A 16,379-nucleotide genomic window follows, 5' to 3' on the forward strand; every position below is an offset into this window, starting at 1 on the left:
GGAGCTTGATTTACCCCTTGTAATTTTTTGTATTAAAAATGCACATTTGTAAGGCCCATGTTACGAGGAGAAGCCATCGTGCGTGAAGAAAAATAACTTGTCGGAAAACAAAATTTTCACGGCCAATCTCGAGCAAAGCCGGAGTATTATGGCCGAACGGCAATCGAAAAGTGATCGAACAACGGCCAGTCATTTGGCCGATGGCCGGTGGTCAAAAGTCAATGGCCAATGGCCAATTTCAAAGGCAAACTTGGCTTCTCAAGGCGGTCACACATAGGCGGATTGGAGAGTCCATTTGGACTTGTCTACACAAGGGCGGCTACACACGGCTGCGAGAGGGCAGCCCTTTTGGCCTATGAAAGGAGGCCACTTCTACACACATTTTAGAGTGTGAAGTTGATGCAACAAGGTGAGTGTGAGGTGGTGATAGTGAAGCAAGACATGAGCTCTATTAAGGGTATAATCCCTTTGTAACCTACTTCTTATTTGAAGTACTAAAGCCATTGAGTGGCTGATTTCCTGTGGATGTGCCCACATTGGGTGAACCACGTATATTGTGTGTGCTCTCTCTCTACTCTACTCTATAATCTCTCGTGTGTGAAAATATGTCTCTCCATTAAGTAAGGTACTCAAATATCTATTTAGCTACGTCCTATTTCCTAACAATATCGGTGTGGGATCCCATACAATCATTAATCGTATCCAGCCAAGTTAAGGCTTGACGTTTACCTAGTAGTCGATGGTCTGCGTATCTGCTAATGGATGATGGAGAAGACCGGAAAGAAGAAAAGAGGAAGAGCAAGCTTCCACTTTGCATGCATTATGGGCAAAATAAATACACTAACCCAAAATTGCGCAGACTTTGAATCCCTTATGAAACCTATCGAAACTAGTCCATGTCAGCGCGGACTGGTTCCAACAGGTCTGGCATGATATATAATTTACTTTATCATCTCGTTTTTGTTGTGTTTTTTTAAATAAATACGGCTCCAATAAGAGATACAAGCTATACAAAGCTAGATCATTGCCACATTTGGCCTTGGTCCACTATGAAACTAGTCCAAACCAATCCGCATTGGCACAAACCAGTTTCAAGACAGGGTGGGCACCATCGCTAGCGACAATGAATCCGAGTGGTGTTCCAACGGGATTGACGAGCAGTGCTGCCGTAGATTGTTTTTTTTTTTTTAATAAAATTGCCTTTTTGGTTAAATTGGATCACATTTATATGATAGAAAATCCCCCGGCATGTTGGAGTAGTCGGACAACTACTAGAACTATGGGTTGCAGTAGATTCAAAAAGCCCTCCAGTGGCCTTGATTCAAAAAATCCCAAAAGCTTCCTTAGCCACTCCTTGTTGGAACTTTGGTCTTAAAAGTGAAATTGATGATAATGCATTTAGAGCGATAGAGAGTTGCACTACATTTGCAACAAATTACCCATAGTTCCCTAGACTTACCTTTGTCTTGCATTCATGCATTCCAATAGACTATATCCTAGGCATGACACTCTTTGTAAATGCATTGGTCTTTCACATGTGCAAGCCAATAGATACTTTGTCAAGCACAATTATTTATTTCACCAACCCTTTGCTAATAGTTCCATCTTGGTTGTTCTTATGCTCTTACAAATCTTGAATAGTGCCATATGCATAGGAAATGCAAGAGTAGATGAGTGCATCTAGAGACATCTTCTCTGCACTATTGATGTAAACTACCTAGTGGTGACCTTACACGATATGGCATATCCTCTAGTCAATATGCAATCAAAGAGATGACATCACTAGTAGAAAGCTCTCATAGTGCCATATGCATAGGAAATGCAAGAGTAGATGAGTGCATCTAGAGACATCTTCTCTGCACTATTGATGTAAACTACCTAGTGGTGACCTTACACAATATGGCATATCCTCTAGTCAATATGCAATCAAAGAGATGACATCACTAGTAGAAAGCTCTCATATAGAGCTATATATGATCTCTAAAGTAAATAACTTTTGGCATATTTGTGAAAAAAAAAAGGCAATGGATGGCCAATTGAATAGAAGTAGTTCTTGGAATGTGGAGATGCAAGATATGGCAAGTCCTCTCTCTCTCTCTCTCTCTCTCTCTCTCTCTCTCTCTCTCTCTCTCTCTCTCTCTCTCTCTCTCTCTCTCTCTCACACACACACACACACACACACACACACACGCACGCACGCACGCACGCAATTAGAGTGTGCCACCAATACCATAATCTATACTAAGCTCCTAGTAGATAAGAGTCTTACATGTTTGATCTAAGCTAGATCGTTGAAGTTGTTTTTTAACCATGTAAAATTCCTATAATTGGAATTTAGGGTGCCACAAGTTTTGAAACTTAGATGTTGCATCTCACTATAAGTGGTAGTCATACAACTTGAGCAACAGAGACCATTGATTTCATACGAGACACAAAATATGATTATGGGAATGTAAATACTATAGTACCTATTCATTAACAATGATAGGTCTATGATTTAAGTTTATTTTTACAAGATTCAAGGTACAAGATTAATGAGACAATTGTAAAATGTAACTATTGCATCTTCTACTTGCTGAAAATGTAAGCTTAAAAGTAATCACATGCTCCCAATAATATCTAAACATATTTCAAGCGAATTTTGCATTCCAAAATGTGAAGGTTCATGAAGCTGAAGGTGCATTGAAGGTTTGTAAGCAATGTTTGGAAAGCATTTATTATGAATTTATTTTTTGGGTGTACTGGTTGAATAAAAGAATAACTACCACCTCTAAATCACTCATAAAATAAATGGCCCTAATTAGTAGTCCTACTGTCACTAACTTGACTCACAATTGGTTCATCCTTAATATATTCTATAAATTTATGAGCAGTTTTCATGTTTCTAAGAAGTTCACATAACTTTCATTGTTTCCAAGCCATCTGACATTGTACAATAATGTATGTTTTTAACCATGTTTCCTTCCCTCCTCCCCATCTCTCTTTCTCGTGTGTGTGTGTGTGTGTGTGTGTGTGTGTGTGTGTGTGTGTGTGTGTGTGTGTTAGCTCAAGATACTCCCTTGCTTGGAAACAGTCGCTCGCCTTACGATAAGACTCCTCCTACGGAATAGTCTACCTTGCTTGATTTCCAATTTGTGGAGGATATCATCATCCCCAAAGTTTTCATTGTATTCCAACAAGAAAGCCTTCTTCAGCTTACTACGAGTTTTGAGCTTGCAAGCTGGGTAATGGTAGTACCATTTCCTTGATGCGTCCTTCAGAGTTTGTGGGAAATACTATGTGTAGTCATCCTCATCAATGTCCTTCAGATTAGCATACTACTCAAAGACTTGTATGTGGACATCTAGACCATCTCTTTGACTGCATTTGAAAGTGGAAAACATAGTTTTTTTATCACTAGACCATTCATCATGTTTGGATCTATCATGATATGATTCCTTTCCTTGGCATTTGGATTTATCATTATGATCTGGATTTCTCTCTTGATGCTTATGCTTGTCATGATGGTCCATTTCTACTTCTCATCTCTCATTGTAGTCATCATCAGTCTTTGTAACTATGTCAAGCTTCTTCCCTCGACTAGATTTTGTGTGTGATCTTACTTGTTTACTATGCATGTTGGCATAACTGTTGACATTAAAGTGAACTTTTTCTTTGCCTGTCCCATCTGATGTCGAGATCCATGTGAACGAGAGCATCTCTTAGCTCTCTTTGAATTTCATCTTCTTGAATGTACTAAGTGTTGAGAGGCTTGATGCTCCTCACCCCTTCTTCTCCCTAAATAGGCCGATTTTTTCATTCTAAGAGTGTGTTCATTCATCAAAGCCCTGCTCTGATTCCTCAACTATTGTGTTGATATGATCTTGATCCTCAACAAACACTATAGTAGCTCTCCTTCCTTGCATTGGATAATGTGGAGGCCGCATTGAAAATAGCTAATTGAGTTTAAATTCTATGTAGGATACTAGTTGTTAATCAATAGCTTTAGCTCACCACAATGATCGCCAAAATGGAATGAGCTAGTCACTTGACAACTATTCCAAGGTTAGAATTTCAAATGCACGTGCCATAGGTTAAGTCATATTAAATTAACAAAATCAGACTTCAAAAGACTAGATTGAGAATTTAAACACACAACTGAATTAAAATGAAAGACTTCAAATGACATGAACTAAGCCAGCTGGAAATGTAGATTCAGACTCATAGACTGGTTTAGAAGTACAAAGTCTAGCACTACAAGTGGAACAACACTTAGCTCTCACAAACTCTATAAAAAATATAGCGACTAGAGTTATGAGAGATACAAGAGTTACAATCCATTGATCCCCAAAATGGGATTAATGGGTCCTACTTATAAATGCTTGCATTGGGGTCTAATCGGCTACACCCCTTCTTCTCCCTAAATTGACCGATTTTTTCATTCTGAGAGTGTGTTCATTCATGAAAGCCCTGCTCTGATTCCTCAACTACTGTGCTGATATGATCTTGATCCTTAACAAACACTATAGTAGCTCTCCTTCCTTGCATTGGATAATGTGGAGGCCGCATTGAAAATAGCTAATTGACTTTAAATTCTATGTAGGATACTAGTTCTTAATCAATAGCTTTAGCTCACCACCATGATCGCCAAAATGGAATGAGTTGGTCACTTGACAACTATTCCAAGGTTAGAATTTAAAATGCACATGCCATAGGTTAAGTCATATTAAATTAACAAAATCAGACTTCAAAAGACTAGATTGAGAATTTAAACAAACAACTGAATTAAAATGAAAGACTTCAAATGACATGAACTAAGCCAGCTGGAAATGTAGATTCAGACTCATAGACTGGTTCAAAAGTACAAAGTTTAGCACTACAAGTGGAACAACACTTAGCTCTCACAAACTCTATAAAAAATATAGCAACTAGAGTTACACAGATACAAGAGTTACAATCCACTGATCCCCAAAATGGGATTAATGGGTCCTATTTATAAATGCTTGCATTGGGGTCTAATCGGCTACACAGTCATAGAGGGTATGGTAACTATCAACAATTCTGCGAGGTAACTTTTTGGATAACCCCTTGTGCAAGGTATCCCTGGAGTTGATTCCCAACTTTTATATCCTCCATCAATGCTTGTTCCATAAAGCAGGTTTGAAGAAATTGCAAGACAATTTACAAGCCCTCTCTCAACTAGGACTTTATGCTTGGCATTACTTGATTTTTCTCACCCTAAGTATCCGGTATACAACCAATTAAAGTATAAGCGATTCAATATGTATTGTACTACAAGAACAATCAATGGAGTGTCTCTTGCATTGATCTCTTGGGCTTTGTGCCACAAGATATTTAACCTACATTCAAGAAAAACTTTGCAATTTGACAATGGGAGTGTCTACAAATTGACAGACAAAACTCTTGCATTGACCTCTTACGCTTTGTGCCACAAGACATTTCATCTACATTCAAGACAAACTTTGCAATTCAACAATGGGAGTGTCTACAAAAAAAGAGACAAAACTCTACATCAACAAGTTATAACAGTTTGTTTTTTGCATCCAAATCTCCATGTAAATGACTTTTCTTGGACAATGCAACCAAAATATAGGGTAGGGCCCAGCTTTTGTTCCTGATAAGTTTTGGTGAGACACAATGCCAACTCTCCACCATACTTTTGTATGGCAATTTTGTATGATGTGCACTCTATATGGTATGTAGTTTGTGTCATTTCATCATTGCACGACGAAAAGTTTTACTACTCACATGGTTTTCCTGAGCTTAACAAAACAAAATGCTCTACAATTCCTGCTCAAATGAGAGGAATCCCAATCCTCGAGCGAGTACTTCCGAGCGAGTACATAAAATAAAAAAGCCAAGATCAAGACCTCAATAGTTACTCTATAGAGGATAGTGTAGCAAAGTAAATGCAAAACCAAACATAACCCTCCACAACCCCCATGGGGTTCAGCCTGGATGCGATGTATTTTTTGCAACCCCAAAAACATGGTGCGACAACCCCGTGCTTAATATCATATAAGCCATCATTAATGAATCACATACATCTGCTTGTTTGATTATGTAGAATCCCAAAACATGTAATCTTACATTGACTTTGCAAACCCATTTCTGTCATCGACTTTGTAAACACATTTTTGCCATCGATGAATGGGTGATACTAACCAAACTTCTAGCATCCAAGGCAAAAAATGATTGCTTTAATCATCTCCAAGCAAGGACTTCCATACCATGGGCATTGCTCGTCTTTGCCCCTTTAAGATAGACATTACACTTAACACTCGGAAGCATGGCCGTTGCCATGTCTGCCATAGCAGATTCATATAAATAAGCTTGTGGCCATGCTCTGGTCCATAAATGGTTATGTTCCTAATCATTCTTGACTTACAGGCTCGCTCAAGATGAGTTGTTGGGGTTCTAAATCGTCTGAAACACTAAAATGCTTTAATGATCCTAAATTTTGAAGACACTAAAATATGTAAAAATATAAACCAATTTTTAAAATGTGAGATTCTTAATTTTGAAGACACTAAAATATGTTATTTAAAAAAAAATAAAATTATGTCTAATCCATCAACACAATTTTGATTGGAATTACTTTGACCCAATCAAATGTGTCAACTATGAATTTGGTCCCTGTAAAAGGAAAAGAGTACCTTGAGAGTGGGCAAGATTTGTGAGAGAGCTTCGGTTTGCATAGGACATAAGATTATTCATTTATAGTTAATGCTCAAAAAAACCTAGAAGTGTGATACCACCTAAAACTTTGAGATTTACCTCTAAATTTTAGATTTGAGGGTAAGAAAACCTACAAATTTTGGAGAAATATTGTGTAATTTAGTGTGGAAACCTTCAAATTTAGTCATAGTAGGGGCATCTACTACAAGAAATTCAAAAAACCATGAGCACCAACTTGGACCTGCCCTCTAGAACAAAAAACAGGCCGTAGGGGGCTGCCTGTTGAGCTGCTCATAGAACATAATAAGGGCTCTAACAAGAGCGAGAGAGTGCCTTGAGGTGGGGTTGATAAGATCCACAAGGGGGCGCAATCCTTTGGGGCTCAATCATGCTATTACTTGATGCTTGTGGTGCCCACTCAGCCTACCTACTGGTCCCCACCTTGTCCGCCAACTTTGTCAACACCTCCTCCAGCAAGGTCAGCCACCCTCCACCCCCACCTCCCAGGTCACATCCTCCCCGAACCCCACCATGTGCTCTACCGTAAGCCTCACGAACATATCCTCTTCATCCAAACATCTCATCAAAAAATCTAGCCCCACCTTGTTAGCGAACATATACCTAATCAGCTCCCTATGATTCCTAGCCACCCTCTTCGCCTGCACATTCCGAAAAAACTCAGCACGCCTGAAATCATCCTCAGGCGTGCTAAACGCAAAGCACAAAAGCTCCAACTCATTGTGGATGACCTGTATCATTCCATATATTAATATGATCATCCAATTCTTAAGAACTTTGTCAAAGTACCTCACAATTATTTCCTCAGAAGTGCTACTGAGAGTTAGAAAGGCTACAGCGGAGTAGGCAAGCTGGAAGAGCTGTCACCACCTCGGTCCAAGCTATCCACCATGCCCGGCCCCTTGCACTGCCAACCCACTATGCGACGTGGTTGTTGGCACCACCATAGCGTTCCTTGGCGTAACACAACAAGCTGCAGACCAAGCTTGTGAACGGCTTGCTCTCGGTACTACAGCCAAGCCTAATCGTGCTTCTGTAATTGCAACATCTGCTAACAAAAGGGATGTTGCAAATCTCACTGCTAAGAGTACCATACCTCCAGGAACTGCACGTGCCACAAATCCTGAAGAAGATGCTGTTGCAAATCCTGTACAAGAATCAGATGGCGCCGCTCACCCCCAGCTGCAAATGCAGAAGCTGCTACAACTCTTCTTGCCGCGACCATTGATGCATCCCCTGCAGTGCAGCTGAAGAGTGCTGCCATCAATGTAGTTGTTGACTGACGGCACCCCTGCGGCCAAGATAACTGTCAAGCTTGCTTCCATTGCACTGGTTATTGTACCACCTGCATACAAGCCTGCTGTAGCCGGAGCTGTCGCCATCCCTCTGGGATTAAAAGCTCCTACAATCAAGAAGGCTACCCTTGCTACCGTAGTTTCTACTGATGTAGCCATCATAGCAACCAAAGCTGACGTCGCAAAGCCCACAGCCATCAAAATTGATGGCGCCCACGACCCTGAAGACATTGGTGTAGACCTCAAAGCAACCAAAAATGGTGCCGATATCCCTACAGAAGAAGATGTTGTAGCCAAAGGCGTTACTACAATCAATGCTAGGGTCCCGCTTAGAGAAGCTAAAAGAGAGAAGTAGAGCAAAAGGGTGGAGATCTCACCAAAGCTGCCAAGTACACACAAAGAATGAGAGAATGAATTTGAGCTTGAGAGTGGAGCATCTGGGTGCAGTGGGCTAGACGGGGCTGATCACACCACAAGAGAGTTGATGTCGACGAGGTTGTAAAAAAGGCAGAGCGAGGAAACCATATTATGGATGGAACCGAGGGCGGTGCTCGGTGCAGGGAAAGGCGAGTAGAACTCTGTCTTCTTCACAAATGAGAAGGCCTCAGTAATTAAGGTCTCCGACGGATAAGGGGTAGCAAAGCTATGAGAGGAGGGTGGAGGAGTTGATGTTGAGGTGGATGAGGAGGCCAAGCTGGAGGATGCAGACAACGGCCATACCAAACGCAGAGTGTTGCATTTGCTTGTGGAGATTTAACTTCACCACATCTACCCGTCCAATTCCTTTACTCCTCTGTGCTTGCAGTGACCACCCTGATATGCTCTTCCTAATGATATTATGATACAAATTTTGATGGTTTAGAAACCGTATTGACCATGCCCACGATGAACTATTGTTTCAATCCTTTAAGGGCACACATTTAGATGCATCCATAACCCTGTTATCACTAGCTGTTGTATTCGTATAAGGAGTTCAATCCATCTTTAAACATAGAATGTAAATTTAAAACCACACGACACACTCAACATATTGCATTTTGTCAATGAAACCGCTCCTTTGGACACCTCTTCTTCACAAATTTTCCGACATACTTGTGCATTGATCATAATAATTTTCATATTAATGTATAATAATCAACATACCCTCTCTCTCTCTCTCTCTCTCTCTGTGTGTGTGTGTGTGTGTGTGTGTGTGTGTGTGTGTGTGTGTGTGTGTGTGTGTGCCTAGTCAAATTTAAAGAGGCAAGATAAAAAATGGCTCTTTGGACATGTGTGATTTTCACAAAATTTCCTTGAAAGAAAGATAGGTAACATAAGTCAAGGTGAGTTGTAAGTCAAGGTGAGTTAGTATACATTTCTCTTTGTTTGTGTGTGTGAGCTGGAAGGTGAAGGCAATACACGAGAGGATGAACTATGTATCATATCGAGCTCAAAAGGCCATCGCACTCTCTCCACTTTGACGTACACCCGAAGTGGTCCACACCAAATTTTGTGTTGCATCAAATTGTTTAGCACTCTCTCCACTCTGACTTATGCCCGAAGTGGTCCACACCAGATTTTGTGTTGCATCAAATTGTTTAGCTGTCATATAATGGGCTTGTAGTCTCTCCATTGTTATCACTCACAAGCCTCAAATCAAAAGATGATGTGGTATTGCTAGTAAGAAGTTGCTGATGCCAAAATGCTGAGAGTCGCGGGAAGCGCACCATGTTCTCATCCACGTACAAGAGCCCAAACCGCACCTTCAACCCCAAGAAGAACTCAAATCCATCTATTATAAGTGACCAAGCAAAGACACCTCGCACATTTCCTCCACTTTTGCTTTTCAAACAACCAACTAGTGCTTCATTAAGTATACTGAGTCATCGTTCGGAGCATTTTGGGTATACCCGGGATGCCCACAAGGAAGGCTTGGAGGTGGGGTGGGGCTTGTAGTTGCTGGAGGTAGAGATGTTGTTGGGACTTTTGAGCAGAGATGCGTATTGCTGCCATACCAAACGCAGAGTGAAATTTGTGTATTATTCTCGCAGAGAGGAGCTGAGGGGACAGACAGGTGTGTGAAGGACGATGCGCGGAGGGTGCACATGCGGAGAGGGGGCGTTGGGGGTGTCGGTGGGTAGGGCTCACAGAGGGAGAAGAAGAAGAGAAGAGAAGGTAGGAGAGAGAGAGAGCAGACATATACATTAAGTGTTGTTGGAGGAGCTTAGGAACCAGTATGTACTAGATCAATATTAAGCTGAGAGACATTTTTTCGATGGAAATAATTGCAGCAAGGACTGCGCGTTGGCGCGCGGTCCTCCAGGCAGCTAGTTGGGGCGGTGGTTAACATCTATGGAGAAGCTTTCAGGGGTCCCGTGCACACAAATTCTACTTGCTGCTCTTGGAAGGTGGCTACCTTGCCTCGGTCTCCTTCTTCTCCCGTGCTCACCCCCCAATCTCCACCCTCGCTTGGATTTCTCCGTAAGCTATCTAGCACTCCCAACGAACACGCTTCTCTACGTCACCGTGCCCCACCTCCCCCCGGCCCCTTCCTCTACTTTCCTGCATCGCAAACCGCACTCATTGCGAAGCACCAAAGAAACTCACAGCAGTCTCGCTCCCCAAGCTCCCCATTATCTCTATCTCATGCCTTCTTGTTGGCCAAGTCTTTTGCTCAAGATGTCCGATGACAGGAGTGCGTAGGTGTTGGGTCTTTCCATGCTCTTCTTGGACCAAGCTGCCTCAACTTCATCCAAAGCAGATAGCACAGAACCCTGCGCGACGAGCGCGAGCGCCAGAGAGAGACACAGAGATGGTGACAGATTTTAATAAATCAACCCCTCCCCCAAAAAAAAACCGGATAAAAATATTTGAAAGTATCCAATGACGTGTCAAGTGTCCCCATACACGTGTCAAGTCCATCCTCCCTCCCTTCCTTTTCCATATTACCTCATGGGAGAATACGGGATTCTCCCTGTTTGACTAGCTTAAACTCAGCGGGGGAACGAACATACTGGTTCTCTTTTATAAAATACTACTAATACTTTAAAGATGCCAGATTCCCTCAACTCGTATCATGTAGTCTGCGTATGTAATTCCCCCTCGTCCTTTGTATGCAGGTTGCATCACAAGAAGATATAGAAATTTTCTCATGTAGGAAAACAAAGTCTTTTCATGTGTTTTTCATACAATGAATAACATCATGAGCTTCTGTTCGAGAGGCACCACGTACCTAGCTAGGTACGATTGGGGGCAGGGGACCACTGGCCCCCGTAGCTAGGTATGATGTGCCTCCCTCACAGAAGCTCATGATGTTGAGGTAAGTCACAATGTGGGAATTATTGTGAGAATTTGTCCAAAACTTCTTGTGCATGCCCATCCTCCTCAAACTACGCATGTCACCTCTTGCCCCTTTTTTTCTCCATCCTCCTCAGCTTTATAGAGGCTACACTTCCCCCAAGCCCTAGGTCTTCCTCCTCATAACACACACACACACACACACAAAAAAACACACACACACACACAGGGCCGTAAAACCTCTTGCAAACTATTCAAGCTATACTCAACCACCTTAACTTACATTGCATGTAGCTATGCCATAATTTACAACTTCATGATCACGAGAAAATACACACACACACAGAACCTACTATGTAGTCTCCGAGAGCGAGAGCGAGAGAGAGAGAGAGAGAGAGAGAGAGAGAGAGTGAGAGAGAGAGAGACGTGGGTTAGCATGCAAACAAGCGTCATTTGCAACTGAGAGAAAGGATTAAAGGTCATCCACTCAACAATGCTACTATTTTTTGAGCTCTTTGAATCTGTTCTGATTCATTTTGTAATTTCTTTTTTTTAAAGTTGGCACATACTGGCATACTCTTAAACAAATTCAATGCATAGGAATATTCTCCTTCCCTTTTCCCGCCTTCTTCCATTCCCCCTCATCCCTTGCTTCCTCCCACTTCTCCTACTCTTGTTGTCGTACAGGCTCCATGTCTTTCCTGTCGCACAATCTTGCAAGGCTTTGTGGCACAAAATCCTTGCTATTGGGGGGGGGGGGGGGGGGGGAGAGAGAGAGAGAGAGAGAGAGAGAGAGAGAGAGAGAGAGAGAGAGAGAGAGAGATGTGTTAATTGCATCAATTGTAGTGATGAACACACATGCAAGCAAGCGAGCGAGCAAGAGCAAGAGAGAGACAGAGCATCTCCAACGTAGTTAGATGTATAGCGAGGCACCAAGATGGGCAATAGTGATTGCCTACGAAAAGAAAAATTAACATGCACACCCTGCAGTTGCACAAAGAGAGAGAGAGAGAGAGAGAGAGAGAGAGAGAGAGAGAGAGAGAGAGAGAGAGAGAGAGAGAAACTATATGACACCTGTTTGTCTTGCTTACCTTGCATTGACCTTGCTCCTTTGGAGTGATAAAGGCATCATCAACAGATTCACAGTTTTAAGGATTTGTTTAAAATCGTGGCGACATACTGTGTCATTTTCAATTTCAAAAATGCCAGGTGAGGGCAAGCACAAAAGGAGAAATTCCATCCCAAAATAGAGAAAAATAGTGTAAAAAATGAAAAAAATAACATAATGCTTTGAAATTTCCTCTTGGCAAATTCAAGAAAAGGAATTTTGTATGTTTGGGAAAATGGTATTTTTTGATCACTCCATTGGACCGCACGACTGCTATTGGACCGCCGGTCCTTGCTGTAAATTTCTCGGTTTTCTTAAAGGCAAGTTCAAAACCTAACGATTAAAAAACATAGGACCCGTGAGCAATTTTGTCAAGTTTTGGAAAAAAAATTCCCAGCATTCTTGATAGTGGACCGCACACCGGCATGTGGTCCTTGGTGTAGGAGGTGATGCCGTAAAATACAACCCATAAGCACGCTAGAGCACCCACAGACTTCAGAGACCCACATTAACGATGCCACTGTCATGCGTTTTGTACAACTTCCCCATCGCTCTCCTCTTTCCCTCCTCGTCCTAAGGCCTATGTTGTGCTGCTTGGCGAGCACAAGAGGTAGTAGGCAACCCTCTTTTCACATGCAATTCCTCTCCCCTCTAGTTTGCATTGCAAGGATCCAACCCCAATTATCCCACCATTCCAAAGCATCGGAACTCTCACCCAAAGCTAGTTGTGCACCCAACTCTCACCCCACCATTGCAAGGCCTTCCTTGAGCCCTTCAATGAAGCATGTCACACACACTCTTAGTCACCCAACTACACACACCCTCGCATCATGCTACCTGCCAATATCACCACCCAACTGGCTCATATTTGTTGCCACCTCTCGATTCTAACACTTGCTACTAGAAAATAACTTATACACAAAAAATTTGCTTTGCTAGAGTGAGCCTTGCAAATCCATTTGGCAATCAAAAAATGTCCACTTGAGGTTTGCAATCAAACTATGCATTCTTGCCATGGTTGTCATCATTGATGACAATTATGTTTGAATTTTATACATATTTACTCCATGCTTTCATGAGTTTATTTGAACCCATCCCGGTATTTGAAAATTGTAGTAGTGTCTATTGTATCCCTAGGACCTTAGGCATTTGGCCTCAAAGATGGTTGTAATCCCCTCGCTTTATATACATATTTACTCCATGCTTTCATGAGTCTATTTGAACCCATCCCGGTATTTCAAATTTGTAGTAGTGTCTATTGTATCCCTAGGACCTTAGGCATTTGGCCTCAAAGATGGTTGTAATCCCCTCGCTTTATATTGCAACCCCATGTTACAGACCTTCCTTTAGTATACCCGTCTCACATATAAGGTTATATATGGTTCTTTGGAAACACACTATGGCTAAATGAGTTATGTAGCAAAACTAACTTTTGTGTTTTTAAGCATTAGGTTATGTCAATATATAAATTCGTGGGATTATCCTTATTTCTAAGCCTCAAAAAATCTTTTTTTTTTCTAGAACTCACAATGGTGAGTATAGTATATTAGCATAACCAACAAATTACAAATCCAAGTCATGCTCGTATCGAGCCATGACATCTCCCAGATCCCAATAGTGCATTGGCGATACATCAACTGAGAGGGGATCCACCCCACAAAAATCATCACAAAGAGGCTAGACCACCCCACCCTGAGATGGTCTAGCTTTAAATAATCCTAACACCATAAGAGAGAACATCAATTAAGAATTACTCACACTAGGTGATCCTCAATGGTAGTGTATGAGTGCTAATAAGCTTGAGGTGATTTGTGTGAAAAGGGTTCAAATTTTGTAATATCAAAGACTTGAATTTCAAGTGATATTATATGAGAATTACAAAAATTGTGCTAGCAATGTGATCCTTTGATGTATTCATCAAACTCTCTATTTATATATGTCAATAGTGATATATGTTACCGATAAACTTCATAGAGAGAAATTATGTTTCTCTTCTTTCAATACATCTCTATCTCTTCTCTTCCCCTTCTATCCTCCCCCCATCCTGTGAGATTTACATCCCACCTCCCTAATTATAAGTTTAGAAGGGAAATTAATTGGGGTCTACCCCTAACTTATACACTTATCTAACTTTTAAAAAACCCCTCTACCCTGCACTTACATGGTATGGTAAGCTTTTCATGGTCAATCCCCTAGGAAACCACTTCCGTACTTGCAAACTTCAAGAAACACTCTGAAGCTAAATAAAAAATAGATTGATTTCACTTTTTGATACCTTTACACATGGAATGATGGGAACGCTTCATTTGTTGTCAATCTATAAAGTGATTACTAAGATAAAAAGTTGCTAAAAAATAAAATGGCTTGTCTTTTTCATTAAAAAGGAAAAATAAATAAATTATAAAAGTTGTAAATATAAAATCAAAGCACATCACCTATCTCTATCTCTCTCTCTCTCTCTCTCTCTCACACACACACATACACACACACACACACAAACACACACACACATCACCTCTCTCTCTCTCTCTCTCTCTCTCTCTCTCTCACATACACACACACACATGCACACACACATAAAAAGAAAAGGCGTTTTATGAACAAATGGAGGAAAAGCATTTGAAAGGGCGGTGGTAATGCGTGTGCTAGTCCCACCCAACCATGCTATCTTATAGCCTCCCCCTAGCGTACAAACTGCTCGGTCGTGCCAGTGGCCTTGCCCATAGGACCCATGTCCTTACATTACCCCCCCCCCCCCCCCCCTTGGAGAATCGTTTTCATCCTCGAAAACGAATGTAGGAAAACGTCTCTTAAGTGCGGAGACATTCTCCCATGTAGAACCTTCTTCAAGTCTATCTAGCCATTTTACCAACACCTGTCATCTGACATGATGTCTGGTGCGAGCTCATGAGAATCCAAAATCTTTTCGGGCTCATGAGGAATACTTGGCGGTTCAATAAGGTCAACTAACACACCTGTGTCAATGATGTTATCATTCTATCCTAGTTGTTTTTGTAAACGGCCAACATGAAAAACAGGATGAACTCGTGAGTGCTCTGGGAGAGCTAACTTATAGGCCACTTGACCTATACGTTTGAGAATGGTAAACGGTCCACAATAGCATGGTGAAAGTTTAGCAACTTTTCCTGTCTTCTGACTTTCTGAATGCTCCGAAACTTTGAGAAAAACCTTGTCTCCTTCTTCGAAAGTAGCAAGACGACGTGCTCATCTGCGCACTTCTTATATCGATCTTGAGCTTGCTTAACATTCTGTCGAGCAACTTGAAGCATGTCAAAATGGTCTTGGAGAAAATCCTTCGCTTGTTGTATCTTCTCCTTAGCCAACCCCACCGTAACGCATGATCTAGGTTGAAATCCATATAAAAGCATAAATGGACTAAACCCTGTAGTCACATGCTTTGAACTATTATAAGAAAATTCCAATATAGGTAAGTAGTCTTCCCGATTAGTTTGCTTCTTACTAGTACGCTCGTAGCATATCCTCTAGTACTTGATTAACTCTTTCTGTTTGACCATCCATTTCTGGATGATCAGCCGTACTTAGATTAAGTTTAGTTTCCAACTTTTGGAACATAGCTCTTCAGAAGTGATTATCGAACTTTTGATCTCTATCACTAATGATACTAGCTGAAAGATCGTAGAGTTTATATATATGCTCTACAAATAGATGTGCTAATTTTGAGGTGTCTTAACCGTAGTCTCAGTGGGAATGAATCGACCCATCTTTGTGAGACGGTCTACAATTACCCAAATGGTATCATGGCCACGATTTGTAGTAGGTAGTCCTACTCCAAAATCCATAGAGTTACTCTCGCACTTACCTTGTGCAATCTCTAAAGGATGTAAAAGGCCACTTACCTTGAGGCGCTCTGCCTTATCAACTTAGCACTGTTGGCAGTTTAATATGTACTATTGAACATCATGATGTAAGCCAGCGACCAATAAAATTGTCGTCGAACTAAGGCATACGTTTTACGAATACCT

At 41.4% G+C, this 16,379-nt stretch overlaps 1 pseudogene; it reads left to right on the forward strand.

Moving 5' to 3' along the window:
- Positions 1–7,066: 7,066 nt before the first annotated feature.
- On the forward strand, positions 7,067–8,346 carry LOC147465148 (uncharacterized; annotated as a pseudogene).
- Positions 8,347–16,379: the final 8,033 nt, after the last annotated feature.

This window comes from Adiantum capillus-veneris, chromosome 1 (assembly GCF_014529385.1).
Source record: "Adiantum capillus-veneris isolate H3 chromosome 1, ASM1452938v2, whole genome shotgun sequence".
NCBI classification, from domain to species: domain Eukaryota; kingdom Viridiplantae; phylum Streptophyta; class Polypodiopsida; order Polypodiales; family Pteridaceae; genus Adiantum; species Adiantum capillus-veneris.